Source organism: Gossypium arboreum, chromosome 13 (assembly GCF_025698485.1).
Source record: "Gossypium arboreum isolate Shixiya-1 chromosome 13, ASM2569848v2, whole genome shotgun sequence".
In the NCBI taxonomy this organism is placed as follows: Eukaryota; Viridiplantae; Streptophyta; class Magnoliopsida; order Malvales; family Malvaceae; genus Gossypium; species Gossypium arboreum.
The window spans coordinates 31,117,615-31,139,299 of NC_069082.1; positions in this window are offsets into that span (position 1 = coordinate 31,117,615).

Below are 21,685 nucleotides of genomic sequence, written 5' to 3' on the forward strand. Positions count from 1 at the left end.
TGGGTGATAAAGTGTTCCTCAAGGTATCGCCTTGGAAAAAAATACTCAGGTTCGGCCGTAAGGGCAAGTTGAGCCCGAGGTTCATTGGGCCATATGAGATATCAGAGCGAGTCGGTCCAGTGGCATATCGTTTGATTTTGCCCCCGAACTCAAAAGGTTCACGATGTCTTCCACGCTTCGATGCTTCGACGTTATAGATCCGATCCATCGCACGTGATTAGTCCATCGAAATTGAAATTCAAGCTAATATGAGTTATGAGGAAGAACCAATTCGTATCCTATCACGAAGTGAAAGAGTTGCGAAACAAGCGGGTTCCGCTAGTGAAAGTGTTATGGCTCAAGCACGGGATAGAAGAAGCTACTTGGGAGACCGAGAACTCAATGAGAGAGCGATATCCGAACCTATTTACCGGTAAGCTTTTTGGGACGAAAATCTCTTGAGTGGGGAGAGTTGTGACACCGAATGTGACCCTAGTCGGAGAGTGGTTTCGGGACCACGAAACCGAGTCACAAGAATAATTAAGTGTTATATTCCGTACTTATTGTATGTGGAATTGGTATGCGTAAATATTTCGTGTCTCGATTTTTATTAATTAGGTGCTAAATTATAAGAAAGGACTTAGTAGTGAACTTTGAAAGTACGATAGGGAAATAGGTGATGACTAATTAAAGCATGCATGCAAAATAATGGACTTGCATGTCAAATTCCCCTTTCTACAAGTAATGGCCGCCATGACAAAGAATATGGGTCAAACATGTCATGAAACATGTTTTGTTGGGCATTAGGGAGAAATAGTAAACAAATAAGCATGGGTAAGAAAAGAATGAAAAAAAAAATGTGTGTGAGAGAGTGGCATACCCCATTGCCGTGAGTTGTAGAGAAGGAAAGAAAAAATTTTGTTCATCCTTTCTTTGAGCCAAAACTAAGGAAGAAGGAGGATTTTTGCTTCATGCTTGGTTTGGAAGAGATCTAGAAGGAGATTTGGCTAAGTTTGCATCAAGATTAAGGTATGTATGAGGTTGTGTTGGGAGTTTCATGCATGTTTTGGTTGCTAACTTGATGTGCATGTTAGCCATGGCTCAAATCTTTGGTATGCCATGGAAATGGTGTTTGGCCAAAGTTGTTATAGTGATAAAGCCATTGCATGCTAAGTGTGAAGCTTGATGATGATGCATGCAATGATGGATTTTCTACTCATGAGTAAGATTTTGAGTTTCTCTTTGTTTTATCATGATTAAAGTTGAAAAGGAGCATGATTGTCATACTTGGCCATGATGCATTCTTGAGCATGATTCGTGCTTCTTGCATGTTAGTTAAAAGTTTGTGTTTTGGATGGCTATGGACACCTTGAAAATTCGGCCATGCTCATATATGCATATATATGATTGCACATTATGTTTGGTTATGAACTAAGTGCTGAATATATTGATTTAAAGAAGAAAATGTGGAAGAATGCTTGTGAAATTGCAAGCACAATTCGGCCTAGCACACATATAAGTGCTTGATGCTATATTATAAGTTTTGGGCCACAATGTGCAAAGCATAAATTAGTAGATTGCATGCTGTTTTGTGAGGTATTAAGTGCAAAATTGACCTCAACATGTACATGAATATTCGGCCTTGGGTAGCCTATTGAAGGCCTTAGCATTTCCTTGATGCTCAAATAAATTGTATTGAATTGCTTGATGTAGTATAAAATGTGCATGACCATTGTGTATTCAAGCTAAAGAGTGGCCATATGACCATTTAAAATCCTTGTCATATTCGCCATAAGCAAGCACAATGAGGTTTTAATAAATTGAATTTGTTTGAATTAGCTCAAGAGCTAAGAGGGCCACAATTGGACAAGGGGAAGGAAAAGGTGATCGAATAGCCGAAAAAGCCGTTCGACAACATCCGAGGTAAGTCCTCAAGAAGTGACCTTACTTGAATTATGTGAGATGAAATATGGATGTGTATGATTATTGATTATGTGTGTATGAGTATTTGAATTCCACCCGGGCTAAGTCCCGAAGGCGAATATGCTAATGATATTAATTGTGTTTGAGCCTTAGTAACGAAAATGAAATATGTATGTCCAATGATTATTGATGTATGTGTGCATGAGAAATTGAATGATATCCGGGCTAAGCCCGAAGACAATTATGCTGGAAATTATATCCGGGTTAAGACCCGAAGGCAATTGTGCTAGTGGTTATATCCGGGCTAAGGCCCGAAGGCATTCGTGCGAGTTATTCTATCCGGGCTAAGACCCGAAGGCATTTGTGCACGTGATTATATCCGGTTATATTCCGAAGAATCTTGGGCTGGAGGTGAGTGTTGGTTGCTGAAATGAATTTAATTAGTACACTCGGACAGCCCAAAGGATAAGGTACGTTATATGTGCATTGGAAAGTCGACGCGTTTGAGCAACATTCGCTCAATCGACTAATGAATTTCAGTTATTGAATTGATTGATGCTTTGCGAACTTATACAATGATGAAGTATGAAGTAAGAATGTGTACTAATGAAATGATGCATTTGGCTATGTGAATGTATTGCTGTAAATTATAGTTCATTATATTCCTTGAGACTTACTAAGCATAAAAATGCTTACCCGTTGCTTTGGCTCTTAGTTTTCTAGATTTCGCTCGAGGCAATCGGATTTGGGATCGTTGAAGTCGAAGTCATCCACACTATCAAGCCTCCATTTTGGTATAAATTTTGGTTGAACTTGAGATGGCATGTATAGGACTACCTCTTGTTTGTTAAATACGTTGTAATGTAAGTATGTATGGCCATGCGAAAATGGCTCGAAAAGGGAGCATGAACTTAGACTTATTGTGGGTTGTATGTATATATATTTGGGGTCATGATGTGGCTATGGTTTGAAATGGGAATGTTGGTCATATGATCAGCCATTGGCATGGTTAAAATGATCATATATGAACCTATGTATGGCAAGATTAGTTGAATCATGGAGACTACCAAATAGGTAAGTCCTACCTTAAAACAGATGCTGCCAGCTGCAGTGGCGTGAATGTGAAAATCACCATAATTCATAGGAATGGAATCAAATAGTGAATAAGCTATGTAAATGAACCTTGATGAGTCTATTTTCATATGGAAGAAACGAAACGGTCATAGGAGTTACAGGTTAAGAGATATTAAAGCTATTGTGAGACAGGGCCAGAATGGTTTCTGGGTTCCCTGTCGCAACTTTAAAATTCACTATAAATTATCCAAAAATAATTAGGAGATATACCTTATATGTACAGATTCCATTTGAGTCTAGTTTCATTAGAAACAAACGACACCAGCATTAAAGCCCTGTGCAGAGATATTCAAGTTATACCGCGCGAAGGTCAGAGCAGTCGATCCCTGTAACTTGGGTAACTTTAACTAATAAACTGTACCAATTGGCCCGACCAAAATCCTAGAAATAAATCCATGGATGTATATATGAGTCTAAATTCAGGAAAATTTACGAAACCAGTTTCCGAGTTTTGAAACTCGAGATATGATTTTTAAGGCGACAGTGACGCAGTTTTCCAGCCTGACTGGAAATGTCAAATTGGTGGGCAAAAACATGTGAACTTGGTTTGTTAACCCTCGGGTCCGACACCGGCGATGGTCTCGGGTTTGGGGTGTTACAGTTTTGTAATTTTTCTCTGAAATTAGACTCATATGTCCATTTACAGATTTTTTTCTAGAATTTTTGGTTGGGCCAATTAGTACAGTTTATTAGTTAAAATCTCCCCTGTTACAGGGTTTGACTACACTGACCTTCTTGCATTGCGACTTAGATAACTCCTTGTATAGGGCTTCAATACTTATGCCATTTGTTTCTAATGAAACTAGATTCAAAAAGGAATCTATACATATATAGTCTGACTTATAATTGTCTCTAGTTAATTTATAGAGAATTTCCAAAGTCAGATCAGGGGATCCAGAAACCGTTCTGGCCCTGTCTCACGAAAACTTTAACATCTCATAATATACTGTTCATATGAACTTTTCGTTACTTTCCTATGAAAATAGATTCATCAAGGTTAGATTACATAATTTATTCACTATTTAATTCCATTCCTACTATTTTTAGTGATTTTTCACATCCACATCACTGCTGCTGCCAGCATCTATTTTTAAGGTAAACTTTACCTATTTCATGATCCTCCATGGATCAACTAGAGTTTGTCATACATATACCAAAAGTGATCCTGAATGACCATTCCCATGGCTAACCGTTACCAACATTTCTATACCTCTCGACGAACAACATACAAAACGATTATAATGCTATGATCAAAGCATATTTAAGCCATTTTCGCATGGCTATCCAAATTTACACAAAACCGAAGGGTACATGACCAATAACAAAAAGGGTAGTCCTATACATGCCATTTCAAAGTTCAACCAAAAGTATACCGAAAGGGGCTTTGATAGTGTGGGCGACTTCGACTTCAAAATTCCCGAGTCCGATAGCTGACGAACCAAAATCTATAAAACAGAGGATTAAAGAAACGGAGTAAGCATTAAATGCTTAGTAAGTTTTGAGCAAAGAATTTAAGCACAACTGAAGTATAGCATTCATATAACTAAACGGATAATCCCATATATACATATTCTCAAATCATTCCTACTTCACATTCCAACCCCTATGTTCATACATAAGGGATCATCTTAGCCAAATACCGGAAGCTCATTACTCGACTAAGCGAATATTATTCGAAGGGAATCAACTATTCCAATGCACATACGAAACATACCTCATTGTTGGGATTTTACAAGCGTATTAACTGAAATTTTTACAGCAAGGTCGCTCATTCCCGAATCACATACCTTCGGAATTTAACCGGATATAGCTACTCGCTCAAATGCTTTCGGGACTTAGTCCGGTTATAGTAACTCGCACAAATGCATTCGGGACTTAACTCGGATTTAGTAACTCGGACCAATGCCTTCGGGCTTAGCCCGGAATTAGTAACTCGCACAAATGCCATCGGATCTTAGTCCGGATATAGTCACTTAGCACAAAAGCCTTCGGGACTTAGCCCGGATATCATTCGAATAACCAAGCACATATATCAATAAATCATGACACATCCGTATTTCATTTTCATTACCAAAGCACAAACACAAGACACTTATCACACTTGCAATTTCGGCTCAATAGCCACATACAAAGAGCATGATTTTGATTTGCTTAAAACATGATCTAATCAAATCATAATCTAAGTTCTATTACTCAAAAACTTACCTCGGATGTCGTCGAACCGATTTCGATGGCTATTCGACCACTTTTTCCTCCCTTTATCGGATTTTGGTTCCCTTTGCTCTTGAGCTTAATTTAACAAATAAATTGATTTAATCATTTGAGCATCGAAAAGAGGAACTCAAGGTACTTAGCCCATATATATTCATTAGACATTAAAGTCACATACATATGAAATCATGAATCAACTCAACATATTATCCCACACTTCCTTTTAGCCGATTGTCTAAGCCAAGATAAAAGCATCAATATGCTTGCCTCTAACCGAATACATGCAACGCCAATCCATCTCATGTGGCCGAATATGCATGTCTACGTTGAGGCCAATTATAGACTTAGTACCACATATAAATGACATACATTTTACTAACTAATGCATTACATATTATAACTCAATACGCATCCATCATTTACTCCATAACTAAAACACCACCATATATAAACATATACCTTGAGATGATATATATATATATATGTCATACCAATACATCATGTGCAAATATATATATATATATATGCAAGAGCCGAATCACAAGGCTGATTATAACCATCTCAATATTTTCATCCCATACCCGAATGCACAAGTACATTATAATAGCTTCCAACTTAATTCATCATAAATTTTCTTTTTTTTTTTTCATGGCCGAATGCTCCTTCTACACCATTTACCTTCACAAAGCATGAATTTCATCATCCAACTTACAAGCTTACAACATCATGAAGTTTAACCTCATAGTATCTATCAAACTCTCACTCATTAGCTTCTATCATAAACCTCCAACAACACCAAATAAACATATACTTCGTGGGTCTATGGTAGAACCAAGAAAGGAACTCATAGATATCAAGATGTAAGCAAACTACCATTATTCATCTAAGTTTAGCATGAAACACAACCATCACCCTTATTAATCTTTTATAGCCGAAAACCATACTCACCCCAAAAATCAAAATTTCAACATGGTTTACAAAAATCACTTGATATCTCACTCAATATCAACTAAAATTTCAAGAGCTAGTACAAACTTCCTTACCTTAATAGTGACCTAAGATGACCAATTGCTTCACTCCCTTCTTCTTCCTTTCAATTCGGCCAAGAAGAACCAAAGAACACAACTTGTTTTTCTTTCTTCCTTAGAACATTCGGCCAAGAGAAATGAAGAAAGATGGACACTTTTTTTTTTTGTTTTCTTTCTTACATTCACGGCAATGGGGAGGGGGAGAAACAATCACACACATTCTTTCCTTTTTCCATTTCTTTATTACCCATAATCCTTATTTTATTGTTCCTAACATACATCACTAACATAACATGTTTGTGACATGTTTCCACTCATAGCATGGCCGGCCACTAGCTCAAATATTGGGCAATTTGACATGCAAACCCACCATTTCTATAACATGCATTAATAGGCCACTTTACATTTGCCTAGCACATTTCTAAATTTTCTCACATAAGTCCTATTTACTAAAATTCACTTACAATTAACAAAATTCAAACATGAAATTTTCACACATGCATAAGTACATATAATGAGCATCAACTAGGACGGTTAATTATTTTTTTATGACTCGGTTTAGTGGTCCCGAAACCACTTTCCGACTAGGGTCAATTTAGGGCTGTCACATCTCCACAAAACAACACGCCTCTCTATCTTCCTCTTTCACTCACTATAAATCCTCCCCCACTATACCAATTGTAACACATTCAAGCAACCATTTTTATTTCTTTTCTCTTCTCAAGATCATATCTTTTTAACTTTAAACTATTTTCCCTCAACAAAAGATGGAAAAAAAAAGAGGTTCGGTCAAGAAAGCCATCAAATCTGCTGGAGAACATGCGTCCTCTGCTACTGCAGTTTGTGAATCGTAATCCCCCAGGCCAGTGCAAAAAAAAATTAGCCAATAATCTTTTTGAATAAATTGACAAAGGAATGATTTCAAGACAACATGTTGAAGCGAAATTTCCATCCCGAACAGGGCATTTCCCTTTCACCACAACAAGACTTGGGTAAGCAAGTCTACAAAACCATCTCGAAGTTGAAGTGGGCAACTTTTTCATCCATATTGGAAGCTATTCTCTTTCATTGGTACGTGAGTTTTATTCTAACCTTTACGATCATGAGTTAGAGTTTATTTTTGTTGGAGAAGGCTTAATACCATGGGACGCTAAGAAAATTAACGAGCTGTACAACACCGAGGTGGATGTAGATGAACACTCTGAGTTCATTGAAGACATCACAGATGAAAAACGAGACCTGTTGGTGAAAGACTTGTGCGTTGAGGGAGCATTGTAGATGGGTTCCCATTAAAAGAATTATACGATGCACCGTCGCTTCCTAATGCTACAAGGCAAAATCTGGTTTCATTTTGTCAACTATAGGCTAAAGCCCTCTACTCACAGTCACCCTCGATAGAATGTGTCTGATACATTCCATCATCAAGGGCAAAAAGATTGATGTAGACGCAATACTTCACCAGTTGATGTAGGCACAATACTTTACCAGGAAATTGTTGACTGCGCCGTAAGGCAAATTGGAATCTTGGTTTTCCCATCATTGGTGATGTTATTGTGCCAGCAAAGAGGAATCGTGCCCCGTGATGGTGAGGAAGCCCTGGAAAATAAGGGTCCAATCAATGAAGCCTCTGTAGAAAGAATTACTCATGGCAAGGACACACCGATACTGAAGGAGGCAGAAACCAGTGAAACAAGGAAGGGCAAAACTAAAGCCGACAACAAAGGAACAAACCTGAAAGTGGAGACATCATTATGGCCCAAACTGAAGAATGTTGAAAAATGGTTAATTCCATCAACAATAGGCAGATACAGCTTATTGCTACAATAGAGGATATGGAAATATCCCAGAATTTGTTTTATGCTTATATCAAAGCCTAAAACAGTTCTATTGTATCCACATTAGGCTAACAGAGCCTATCTCCACTACGAGAATTCCTAGTGTTTCCACCAATCATTCGAAATTATGACCTCTCTTCTATGAATGATGACTTAGAAGACTAAGACATATCGGTGACATCCCCACGCATTGTGTAGGTCTCTAATAATGAAAAAGAAGAGGAATCCAGGGACATTGAAGAATGCCCGCTAAAGATTGATAGCTTGTTCAAGGATGGTATTTTTGCTTATCAAGAGGACATTATTTTTGAGAAGGAAGTTGCTGCTGCAGAAGAAGCACTTACTGAAAGTGAGTAAGAAAAAGTAGAAGAACATTCTATAGTGAACATTGTCACCACACTCGAGTCTGTGGGTGCAACTATTGATACTTTGGAGCCAGATGGAGCGAGACTGGCGGAAGTTGCTGAGGTAACCAATGAGGAGCAATGCAATTTATTGGCAATAGTAGTCTACACTGGACCAGTCCAGGTAGCCTTTACTACACAAGAAGCAGCTGAAGATGCTAGGGCAGATCTGAAAATTGAAGAGCAATCTGAGGACCATGTGAAGCCCAAAGAAAAGAAGAGGAAGCGCTCCGAGGATAAAAAGCCACATCGATGGCTGAGGATAACTGAGTTAGTTTATTTTAAGCTTTAGCTGTAGTTTTCATGTATTGCATGAAGTTATAAGTTTTATTTTGATAAGTACACATTGTCATTGTACCACCCCTAACTCGTATCCATCACCGAAACAGGGTTATAAAGCATTACCGGAGTTTACAGATCAAATAAATAGACATTTCATATCATATAACATTCATGTTAGAAACCAATTGAAATCAAACATATTATCCCTTATACGATCCCTCGGGACCCAAAATACACGTTAGAAACAAGTAGGGACTAGATCAGGTACTTAAAGAATTTTTTAGAAAACATTGAAAATTTTCAAAGCTACAGGGGTCACACGACTGTGTGGCTAGATCGTCTGATTCACAAGGCCAAGAGACACTCACGTGCCTTAGGCCGTGTGGACATTGAAATAGAGACACACGGCCATGTCTCAACTGTGACAGCCCAAAATAGACCCTAGCCGGAATGTGGTTTCGGGACCACAAAACTGAGGCATAACAATAATTTAAAATTTATTTCGATGCCTATAATATGTGAGTATTCATGTATGACATTTTTTGATGATTGATTTAGTGTTATAAAGGTGAATTTCACTAGAAAGGACTTGTGTGAGAAAATTTAGAATTTGAGATAGGCAAATGTGGAAGTGGCCTATTGATGCACACTAGGAAATGTTGTCCTTGCATGTCAAATTCCTCAAATTTGACTATAGTGGCCGGCCATGGTGATGAATATGGGCAAAAGAAAACATGTCTTAAACATGTTTTGCTAGTGGTGCATGTTAGAAATAATAAAATAAGAGTATGAAAAAAAAAAAGGAAAAAAAATGTTCATCTTTCACCATAGCTCTTGGCCGAATGTCCTAAGGAAAGAAAAGAAAAATTTTGCTCATCCATTTTCACTTCTTGGCCGAAAATACTAAGGAAAAAGGGGGAGGATTTTTGCTTCATGCTTGGTTTGGAAGAGATCTAGAAGGAGATTTGGCTAAGTTTGCATCAAGATTAAGGTATGTATAAGGTTGTGTTAGGAGTTTCATGCATGTCTTGGTTGCTAACTTGATGTGCATGTTAGCCATGGCTCAAATCTTTGTTATGCCATGGAAATGGTATTTGGCCAAAGTTGTTATGGTGATAAAGCCATTGCATGCTAAGTGTGAAGCTTGATGATGATGCATGCAATGATGGATTTTCTACTCATGAGTAAGATTTTGAGTTTTCTCTTTGTTTTATCATGATTGAAGTTGAAAAGGAGCATGATTGTCATATTCGCCATGATGCATTCTTGAGCATGATTCATGCTTCTTGCATGTTAGTTAAAATTTGTGTTTTGGATGGCTATGGACACCTTGAAAATTCGGCCATGCTCATATATGCATATATATGATTGCACATTATGTTTTGGTTATGAACTAAGTGATGAATATATTGGTTTAAAGAAGAAGATGTGGAAGAATGCTTGTGAAATTGCAAGCACAATTGACCTAAGCGCACATGTAGGTGCTTGATGCTATATTATAAGTTTTAATACAATGTGCAAAGCATTAATTAGTAAATTGCATGCTGTTTTGTGAGGTATTAAGTGCAAAATTGACCTCAACATGTACATGAATATTCGCCTTGGGTAGCCTATTGAAGGCCTTAGCATTTCCTTGATGCTCGAATAAATTGTATTGAATTGCTTGATGTAGTATAAAATGTGCATGACCATTGTGTATTCAAGCTAAAGGGTGGCCATATGACCATTTAAACTCCTTGTCATATTCGCCAAAAGCTAGCACAAAGAGGTTTTAATAAATTGAATTTGTTTGAATTAGCTCAAGAGCTTAGAGGGCCACAATCGGACAAGGGAAGGAGAAAGTGATCGAATAGCCGAAAAAGCCGTTCGACAACATCCGAGGTAAGTCCTCAAGAAGTGACCCTACTTGAATTGTGTGAAATAAAGTATGGATGCGTATTGATTATTGATTATGTATGCATGAGTATTTGAATTCTACCGGGCTAAGTCCCAAGGCGAATATGCTTGCGACTATAATTGCGTTTGAGCCTTAGTAACGAAAATGAATTATGTATGTCCAATGATAATTGATGTATGTGTTCATGGAAATTGAATGATATCCGGCTAAACTCAAGACAATTATGCTGGAGATTATATCGGGTTAAGACCAAGGCAATTGTGCTAGTGGCTACATCCGGGCTAAGACCAAGGCATTCGTGCGAGACATTCTATCCGGGCTAAGACCAAGGCATTTGTGCACGTGATTATATCCGGTTATATTCGAAGAATCTTGGGCTGGAGGTGAGTGTTGGTTGCTGTAATGAATTCAATTAGTACACTCGAAAAGCCCAAAGGATAAGGTACGTTATATGTGCATTGGAAAGTCGACATGTTTGAGCAACATTCGCTCAATCGACTAATAAATTTCAGTTATTGAATTGATTGATATTTTGTGAAATCATATAATGATGAAGTGTGAAGTAAGAATGTGTATTAATGAAATGATGCATTTGGCTATGTGAATGTATTGCTGTAATTAGAGTTGATTATATTCCTTGAGACTTACTAAGCATAAGAATGCTTACCCGTTGCTTTGGCTCTCGCTTTTTTTAGATTTCGCTCAAGCAATTGGATTTGGGATCGTTGAAGTCAAGTCATTCACACTATCAAGCCTCCATTTTGGTATAAATTTTTGATTGAACTTGAGATGGCATGTATAGGACTACCTCTTGTTTGTTAAATATGTTGTAATGTAAGTATGTACGGCCATGCGAAAATGGCTCGAAAAGGGAAGCATGAACTTAGACAAATTGTGGGTTGTATGTATATATTTGGTGTCATGATGTGGCTATGGCTTGAAATGGGAATGTTGGTCATATGATCAGCCATTTGCATGGTTAAAATGATCATATATGAACCTATGTATGGCAAGACTAGTTGATTCATGGAGACTACCAAATAGGTAAGTCCTACCTTAAAAACAGATGCTGCCAGCTGCAGTGGCATGAATGTGAAAAATCACCAAAATTCATAGGAATGGAATTAAATAGAGAATAAGCTATGTAAATGAACCTTGATGAGTCTATTTTCATATGGAAGAAACGAAATGGTCATAGGAGTTACAAGTTAAGAGTTATTAAAGCTATTGTGAGACAGGGCCAGAATGGTTTCTGGGTTCCCTATCGCAACTTTAAAAATTCACTATAAATTATCCAAAAAGAATTAGGAAATATACCTTATATGTACAGATTCCATTTTGAGTCTAGTTTCATTAGAAACAAACGACACCAGCATTAAAGCCCTGTACAGAGAGATATTCAAGTTATACCGCGCGAAGGTCAGAGAAGTCGATCCCTGTAACATGGGTAACTTTAACTAATAAACTGTACCAATTGGCCCGACCAAAATCCTAGAAATAAATCCATGGATGGATATATGAGTCTAAATTCAGGGAAAATTTGCGAAACCAGTTTCCGAGTTTTGAAACTCGAGATATGATTTTTAAGGCTGACAGAGACGCAGTTTTCCAACTTTGGAAATGTCAAATTGGTGGGCAAAACATGTGAACTTGGCTTGTTAACCCCTCGGGTCCGATAACGGCGATGGTCTCGGGTTTGGGGTGTTACAATTTTATTGGTATCGAGCCACGGTTTAGTCGATTCTAGGACTACCGTGATGTGCTTGGGGTCTAGCTATACATGCCATTAAATGATGAATTGATAGTGTGATGATTTCGACAATTTGACTTTATGTTTGTTTATAGCAATGGATCCCGATCCCAACCGAAAGCGATAGTGATGATGTGGAGAGTGTGGCGCTTGCTCGCGCAAGGGGGAAATGCCGCGGACTCTCAACCTATGGCCAGCAATCCTAATGACGAGGCTAGGCAAGCCTTTTATAGTGTGATGAACGAATGGTTTAATCAATACATTCGAACCAACACTACATTCCACAACCTCCATTCCCGACAAATGCAACCCCGCACTCACAAGATTACCTCGGTGATGACCAAATAAGGTCAAGTAAGCCCCAATCGATAGGATTCGAAAACATGGGGCCACTGAATTTAAGGCTACGGATGATGATGATGCCGAAGCGAGCTGAATTATGGTTAGATAACACTATCCGGTGCTTGATGAGCTATCCTGTACACCGATGAGTGCTTAAAGTGTACCATCTCCTTGCTACGCGAGTCCGCCTACTATTGGTGGAGTACTCGACTTCGTGGTGCCTAGAGAGCAAGTGACTTGGGAATTCTTTCAAACCGAGTTCAAAAAAGTATATCACCAGAGATTCATCGACCAAAAGCGGAGGAATTTCTTGATCTTAAGCAAGGTTCTATGTCCGCTATCGACTACGAACGAAAGTTTGTGAGGCTTAGCCAGACGCGCGAGAATGCATTTCGTCCGAAGCTATTATGTGTAAACGCCGAGGATGGGCTGAATGATGATATAAGGATGTTTGTTGGCATTCTCGAGATACGAGAGTTCGTAGTACTTGTTGAGCGAGCTTGTAAAGTCAAGAGCTTAGAAAGGAGAAACAAAAGTGATGTGGGGATTGGAGAATTCGAAGAGGTCCTCGGAAAGTCTCTTCAACAAGCATCGAAGAGATTTCGAGATGATGCGAGCCGGTCTAGAGGCGTTCGGGCTTTTCTAGACGAGGACGCGATCGACCCCCCGTGACCACACGAGTCACTTCGATCGCTGATGGTGGAAATGATCGCCGAGAGAGGGCGAGTGTCCACATTGTGGCAAATGGCATTCGGGAGCTGTTGGTTTCGTGATCGCTCCTGCTATAAGTGTGGATCGGCCGACCACTTTATGAAGGATTGCCCGAGGATGCATGAGCAGAATGTAAGTCGAGTGCAAACCCGGTGCTACCATTGCTCGAGGTAGGCCACCTAGAAATATGGGCAATGTTAGTGGCGGTCGAGAGGATCTAGAGATGCTACCATCGATCCGAGGCTCGTGCTCTGCTAGGACTTATGCCATACGCGCGCACGCGAGGATCTGCCTCTCCGGATGTTATTACCGGTACTTTCACTCTTTTCAATACAAATGTGATTGCTTTGATTGACCCCGGTTCTACTCATTCATATATATGTGAAACCTTAGCATCCAAAGAAGACTTTGCCTATTGAGTCTCTCGAGTTTGTAATTGGTGTCAAACCCTTGGGTCATTACGTGCTTGTTAACAAAGTGTGCAAGAAAAGTCCCCTAGTGTTCCGAGGTTCTTGTTTTCGGCGGACCTAATGCTTTTGCCGTTCGATGAGTTCGATGTTATTCTTGGTTTGGATTGGTTGACCATGCACGATGCGGTTGTAAATTGCAAGAGCAAGACTATCGATTTGAGTGGCGAATAATGAAATAGTTCGGGTTGAGTCCACGGACTTAAAGGGTTGCCACCGTAATATCGCGATGTTGGCCCGTAAATATGTAAGAAAAGGGTGCGGCGTACCTTGCGCACGTGCTTTCGATGACAAGGAATCGAGAAGAAACCCGAATCTGTGCCGTGGTTTGTGAATACCGGATGTTTTCCCGAGGAATTGCCGGGTTTACCACTGTTCGGAAATAGAATTTGGCATCGAATTGGTACCGGTACCACTCCAATTTCGATAGCTCCGTATCGTATGGCACCAACGGAATTAAAGGAGTTGAAAGCTCGATTGCAAGAATTGGTGGATAGAGGTTTTGCTCGCCCGAGTTTTTCGCCTTGGGGTGCGCGGTGTTGTTCGTGAAGAAGAAGGATGGAACCATGCGATTGTGCATCGACTATCGTCGACTTAACAAAGCGACGATAAAGAACAAATATCCGTTGCCACGTATTGATGACTTGTTCGATCAACTGAAGGGAGCCTCGGTGTTCTCGAAAATAGATTTGAGATCGGGCTACTATCAATTGCGAATCCGAGATTGAGACGTGCCCAAGGCGCCTTGAGCGAGATATGGTCACTATGAGTTCCTAGTGATGCCGTTTGGGCTCACTAATGCCCCTGTGGTATTTATGGATTTAATGAATCGAATCTTTAGACCATATTTGGATCGATTTGTAGTTGTGTTCATTGATGACATCTTGGTCTATTCAAGAAATGAGACCGAACATCTTTGAACACCTACGGTTAGTCTTTGCAAATTTTACGGGACAAGCAATTATATGCTAAGTTCAGCAAGTGTGAGTTCTAGTTAAGAGAGGTTAGCTTCTTGGGTCATGTGGTATTCAGACGGTATTCGAGTCGATTCAGAATAAAATTTCAGCCATACTAAATTGGAAGCCTCCGAGAAATATTCTTGAGGTTCAAGCTTTTTGGGGCTTGCGGTTATTACCGACGATTTGTAAAGGCTTTCAACGATAGCCACGCCGATGACGGCTTACTCCAAAAGGATGTTAAGTTCGAATGGACGGAGAAATGCCAAAAAGTTTCGATCAACTGAAAACTTATTTGATGAAGCCCCAATTCTAGTGCAACCCGAGTCCGCAAGGAGTTTGTTATCTATAGCGACGCCTCTCTACTTGGGTTAGGTTGCGTATTAATGCAAGAAGGTCGAGTTGTGGCCTATGCGTCGAGGCAATTAAAGCCACATGAGAAAAATTATCCGACTCATGATCTCGAATTGGCCGCCATCGTATTCGCCTTTAAAGATTTGGCGACATTACTTATTTGGTGAAAGGTGCCATGTATACTCGGATCACAAAAGTCTCAAGTATTTGATGACCCAAAGAGACTTAAATCTGCGACAAAGACGTTGGCTCGAGCTGTTAAAGGATTATGAGCTGATCATTGACTATCACCCGGGAAAGGCGAATGTGGTTGCGGATGCCTTGAGTCGTAAATCGTTATTCACTTTACGAGCGATGAATGTGCACTTGTCTATCCGATCCGACGGTGTGTTAGTGGCTGAATTGAAAGCCAAACCATTATTGACACACCAAATTCGAGAAGCTCGGAAAGTCGATGACGAGTTGGTTGCAAAACAGTGCGTGTGTTCGAACAAGGACTCGGAGTTTCAAATCGACGATGACGATTGTTTGAGGTTCAAAAGTCGTCAGTGTGTCCCAAAGAATTGAACTCATTTCGATAATTCGAATGAAGCCCATTGTAGCCGAATGGCAATCCACCGGGAGTACGAAGATGTACAATGATTTGAAACGTCGATTTTGGTGGCATGGTATGAAGCGAGACATCTCCGACTTTGTTTGAGATGTTTAATATGTCAACAAGTGAAAGCGGAACATCGGTGCCTTGAGATTACTTGACCAATCACGATACCGGGTGGAAATGGGATCGAGTCACAATGGACTTTGTATCCGGACCGCCATTGTCGACAAGTAAGAAGGATGCGGTTTGGGTCGTGGTGGATCGATTGACTAAGTCGGCCCACTTTGTCCCCGTGACGCACGGATTTTCAATGGACAAGTTAAGCGGAATTGTACGTTTCTCAGTTGTGAGATTACACGGGTGCCTATTTCTATCGTGTCGATAGAGATCCGAGATTTACCTCGCGATTTTGGAAAAAGTTGCAAGAAGCTTTGGGTACCAAGTTGCATTTCAAAGACCGCTTTCATTTCAAACCGATGGTCAATCCGAGCGGATAATTCAGATACTTGAGGATATGTTAAGATGTTGCGTCCTCGAGTTTAGTGGTTCATGGGAACGGTATTTGCCGTTGATTGAATTCGCTTACAACAACACTTTCAATCAAGTATTAAGATGGCACCCTACGAGGCCTTGTACGGTCGTAAATGCCGACGCCATTGTTTTGACCGAGCTCGGTGAAAGCAAGATTTTCGGTGGATTTGATTAGGGATGCTGAGCAGAAGTGAAAGTAATCCGTGAAAGTCTGAAGATAGCCTCCGATCGTCGAAGTCGACGCGGATCGAGGCGTAAGGATATCGAGTATCGTGGGTGATAAAGTGTTTCTCAAGGTATCGCCTTGGAAAAAGATACTCGTGTTCGGCCGTAAGGGCAAGTTGAGCCCGAGGTTCATTGGACCATATGAGATATCGAGCGAAGTCGGTCCGGTGGCATATCGCTGATTTTGCCCCCGAACTCAAAAGGTTCACGATGTCTTTCACGCTTCGATGCTTCGACGCTATAGATCCGATCCATCGCACGTGATTAGTCCATCGAAATTGAAATTCAAGCTAATATGAGCTATGAGGAAGAACCGATTCGTATCCTATCACGAGAAGTGAAAGAGTTTGCGAAACAAGCGGGTTCCGCTAGTGAAAGTGTTATGGCTCAAGCACGGGATAGAAGAAGCTACTTGGGAGACCGAGAACTCTATGAAAGAACGATATCCAAACCTATTTACGGTAAGATTTTGGGACGAAAATTCCTTAAGAGGGGGGAGTTGTGACACCAAAATAGACCCTAGCCGGAATGTGGTTTCGGGACCACAAAACCGAGGCATAACAATAATTTAAAATTTATTTCGATGCCTATAATATGTGAGTATTCATGTATGACATTTTTGATGATTGATTTAGTGTTATAAAGGTGAATTTCACTAGAAAGGACTTGTGTGAGAAAATTTAGAATTTGAGATAGGCAAATGTGGAAGTGGCCTATTGATGCACACTAGGAAATGTTGTCCTTGCATGTCAAATTCCCAAATTTGACTATAGTGGCCGCCATGGTGATGAATATGGGCAAAAGAAAACATGTCTTAAACATGTTTTGCTAGTGGTGCATGTTAGAAATAATAAAATAAGAGTATGAAAAAAAAGGAAAAAAAATGTTCATCTTTCACCATAGCTCTTGGCCGAATGTCCTAAGGAAAGAAAAGAAAATTTTGCTCATCCATTTTCACTTCTTGGCCGAAAATACTAAGGAAAAGGGGAGGATTTTTGCTTCATGCTTGGTTTGGAAGAGATCTAGAAGGAGATTTGGCTAAGTTTGCATCAAGATTAAGGTATGTATGAGGTTGTGTTAGGAGTTTCATGCATGTCTTGGTTGCTAACTTGATGTGCATGTTAGCCATGGCTCAAATCTTTGTTATGCCATGGAAATGGTATTTGGCCAAAGTTGTTATGGTGATAAAGCCATTGCATGCTAAGTGTGAAGCTTGATGATGATGCATGCAATGATGGATTTTCTACTCATGAGTAAGATTTTGAGTTTTCTCTTTGTTTTATCATGATTGAAGTTGAAAAGGAGCATGATTGTCATATTCGCCATGATGCATTCTTGAGCATGATTCATGCTTCTTGCATGTTAGTTAAAATTTGTGTTTTGGATGGCTATGGACACCTTGAAAATTCGCCATGCTCATATATGCATATATATGATTGCACATTATGTTTTGGTTATGAACTAAGTGATGAATATATTGGTTTAAAGAAGAAGATGTGGAAGAATGCTTGTGAAATTGCAAGCACAATTCGCCTAGCACACATGTAGGTGCTTGATGCTATATTATAAGTTTTGGGCCACAATGTGCAAAGCATTAATTAGTAAATTGCATGCTGTTTTGTGAGGTATTAAGTGCAAAATTGACCTCAACATGTACATGAATATTCGCCTTGGGTAGCCTATTGAAGGCCTTAGCATTTCCTTGATGCTCGAATAAATTGTATTGAATTGCTTGATGTAGTATAAAATGTGCATGACCATTGTGTATTCAAGCTAAAGGGTGGCCATATGACCATTTAAAATCCTTGTCATATTCGGCCAAAAGCTAGCACAATAAGGTTTTAATAAATTGAATTTGTTTGAATTAGCTCAAGAGCTTAGAGGGCCACAATCGGACAAGGGGAAGGAGAAAGTGATCGAATAGCCGAAAAAGCCGTTCGACAACATCCGAGGTAAGTCCTCAAGAAGTGACCCTACTTGAATTGTGTGAAATAAAGTATGGATGCGTATTGATTATTGATTATGTATGCATGAGTATTTGAATTCTACCGGGCTAAGTCCCAAGGCGAATATGCTTGCGACTATAATTGCGTTTGAGCCTTAGTAACGAAAATGAATTATGTATGTCCAATGATAATTGATGTATGTGTTCATGGAAATTGAATGATATCCGGCTAAACTCAAGACAATTATGCTGGAGATTATATCCGGGTTAAGACCAAGGCAATTGTGCTAGTGGCTACATCGGGCTAAGACCAAGGCATTCGTGCGAGACATTCTATCCGGGCTAAGACCAAGGCATTTGTGCACGTGATTATATCCGGTTATATTCGAAGAATCTTGGGCTGGAGGTGAGTGTTGGTTGCTGTAATGAATTCAATTAGTACACTCGAAAAGCCCAAAGGATAAGGTACGTTATATGTGCATTGGAAAGTCGACATGTTTGAGCAACATTCGCTCAATCGACTAATAAATTTCAGTTATTGAATTGATTGATATTTTGTGAAATCATATAATGATGAAGTGTGAAGTAAGAATGTGTATTAATGAAATGATGCATTTGGCTATGTGAATGTATTGCTGTAATTAGAGTTGATTATATTCCTTGAGACTTACTAAGCATAAGAATGCTTACCCGTTGCTTTGGCTCTCGGTTTTTTTAGATTTCGCTCAAGCAATTGGATTTGGGATCGTTGAAGTCGAAGTCATTCACACTATCAAGCCTCCATTTTGGTATAAATTTTTGATTGAACTTGAGATGGCATGTATAGGACTACCTCTTGTTTGTTAAATATGTTGTAATGTAAGTATGTACGGCCATGCTAAAATGGCTCAAAAGGAAGCATGAACTTAGACAAATTGTGGGTTGTATGTATATATTTGGTGTCATGATGTGGCTATGGCTTGAAATGGGAATGTTGGTCATATGATCAGCCATTTGCATGGTTAAAATGATCATATATGAACCTATGTATGGCAAGACTAGTTGATTCATGGAGACTACCAAATAGGTAAGTCCTACCTTAAAACAGATGCTGCCAGCTGCAGTGGCATGAATGTGAAAAATCACCAAAATTCATAGGAATGGAATTAAATAGTGAATAAGCTATGTAAATGAACCTTGATGAGTCTATTTTCATATGGAAGAAACGAAATGGTCATAGGAGTTACAGGTTAAGAGTTATTAAAGCTATTGTGAGACAGGGCCAGAATGGTTTCTGGGTTCCCTGTCGCAACTTTAAAAATTCACTATAAATTATCCAAAAAGAATTAGGAAATATACCTTATATGTACAGATTCCATTTTGAGTCTAGTTTCATTAGAAACAAACGACACCAGCATTAAAGCCCTTTACAGAGAGATATTCAAGTTATACCGCGCGAAGGTCAGAGAAGTCGATCCCTGTAACATGGGTAACTTTAACTAATAAACTGTACCAATTGGCCCGACCAAAATCCTAGAAATAAATCCATGGATGGATATATGAGTCTAAATTCAGGAAAATTTGAAACCAGTTTCGAGTTTTGAAACTCGAGATATGATTTTTAAGGCGACAGAGACGCAGTTTTCCAGCCTGACTGGAAATGTCAAATTGGTGGGCAAAACATGTGAACTTGGCTTGTTAACCCCTCGGGTCCGACACCGGCGATGGTCTCGGGTTTGGGGTGTTACATCAACCCATGTCTGTGCTCGTGTAACTCTCTAACTTGGGTCACACAGCCAAGTCACACGCCTGTGTGCTAGGCCATGTGATCAAACTAACTTGCATTCTTAAAAAGATACAGGGACACATGGCTGTGTCACTTGGCCGTGTGTCACATAGGACTGAGACACACACTCGTGTCTCTGCCTATGTGGATGAAAATAGGTCATTTTCCAAGCCACATTTCTCACCCAATTTGACACCAACCTAAACTCATCATAGTACATATCAACAAGCCATAACAAAGCATTCAAAACAAGCTAAAATGAAGTCTTAAATATGTATTATCACAACATACAACCAATATGCCCTTAGGTACCTCAAATGACAACTTAAAAACACATCAACCAAGTATCCAAATTTACCTAAATAACCAAAAACATATAATGGTACCAAATATACCATTCTAACAAACATCAATATGATAAAACCATATATATACATCAAAATATACCAAACACAAGTAATTTAAGTGGCTAATCTCAACAAAACAATTATATGCCAACGATGGCCAAATTAACCTATACATGCCATTATAATAAATCTTCATTTACCAAAAGTACCAAAAGAGCCGATGGATAGTATGAAATAGCTCTGACAAGCTTCCAACCCGAATAAGCTTCTGAATTATTATAAAACACGAAAATTAACACGGAATAAGCATTTGAGCTTAGTAAGTTTGTATAAAAAAGAAATTAACTTACCATTTAATCACATTTAAGGTAAGCATACAAAACATATACAAACTAATTTGGAAAAAAGCCTAAACACATATCCTCAATGTCCATATTAGTCATGTAATTCAACCACTGTTCAAATTTCATATACATGTATCATCTATACCATGTATCCATATATCATATATAAATCATTTCCATGTAATTCATGTAAAAACCTGTACTAGTTCATATTGAACTCTTATAAACTCGTAAAAAAACTATGCCTGTTGAACCATTTAGAATATCATTGGATACACAGGTAATGCACACGAGGTGTACTGAACTGTAATCTGTCAATTCGTATATATGTATGCTCATTCGAACTATGAATTGGTATGCTCTCACGAGCTATGGATTGATAAACTCAAACAAGTTGAGAATCGAAAAGCTCATACGAGCTGAGAATCAATAAGCTCTCACGAGCTGCAAATTGGTAAGCTCATACAAGTTGTGGTGTGTGCGCAACACATGCAGGACCTTAACCAAACCGGTAACCTTAATGACATGCCATTTGTATCCTACAAATTCCTAAGGTTCAAACGGGACTCGGTAATTGTCGGATATGCGATCGATATTTATACATGGCAATTATACAAATCACATACATATAATTCAATTTAAAACATATAAATTTAC